Here is a 788-nt window from a genome sequence, read left to right on the forward strand (position 1 = left end):
AAAAACTAAAACCCAGATTCATTGGACCTTTCCAGGTATTGAGTAAGATAGGAGCTGTGGCTTATAAGGTTGCCTTACCCCCCGAGTTGGCACAAGTTCATGATGTGTTTCACGTGTCCATGCTTCGGAAGTACCATCCTGACCCTGATCACATTATTGATTATCAACCGCTTGAGTTAAAACCGGATGGGACTTATGAGGAAGAACCTATCGAGATTGTTGAACGGAAGGTTAAACAACTGCGGCGAAGAGGAATTCCTCTAGTAAAAGTCATATGGACATATCATAAAGGAGGAGATGCGACATGGGAATTGGAGGAAGACATGAAAACTCGTTATCCTCATCTTTTTGGTAAGAAAAAAAAGAACCTGTACATACTATATTAAGTCGTTCTAGAATTCGGGACGAATTCTTCTTTTAAGGGTGGTGGAATTATAACGAACGAAAATTTTAAAAAAAAATGAATTGGGGTGGGTGATAAAAATTAAAAAGTTCTGGAAAAATCTGTTATTTCAGTGAGGGTCTTTCAGAACGAATTAAAAGTTTGGGCAAATTTTGTAAATTTTTAAAAAAAGAAGGTCCAGAGTGCAATTTCGCCTAGGGTTTCTTTTCTTCTTCTTCTTCCTCCTCCCATGGCCGACCTTAGCTCGCCCAAAACCAGATTTTTGCTCCGGTTTACCTCCTTACTCGTCGTCGACCATCGACCACCGCCCCGTGGCCACCGCTTCATCACCGTCGGTCCGTTTCTCCATCTTTTCTTAGTTTTTCTTCATCGTTTTCCTTCTCCT

General features: G+C 41.1%; 1 long non-coding RNA gene across 1 annotated transcript in view; it reads left to right on the forward strand.

Annotated features, from left to right (window-relative positions):
• The first annotated feature begins 544 nt into the window (after nt 1–544).
• The window catches only part of LOC109116876, a 2005-nt gene continuing 1761 nt past the window's right edge, over nt 545–788 (forward strand). The window contains exon 1 of the long non-coding RNA XR_002024449.1: nt 545–734. This is a non-coding gene — a long non-coding RNA (uncharacterized LOC109116876). The remainder of the gene's footprint in view (nt 735–788) is intronic.

Source organism: Tarenaya hassleriana, unplaced genomic scaffold (genome assembly GCF_000463585.1).
Source record: "Tarenaya hassleriana unplaced genomic scaffold, ASM46358v1 Cleome3, whole genome shotgun sequence".
NCBI lineage: Eukaryota > Viridiplantae > Streptophyta > Magnoliopsida > Brassicales > Cleomaceae > Tarenaya > Tarenaya hassleriana.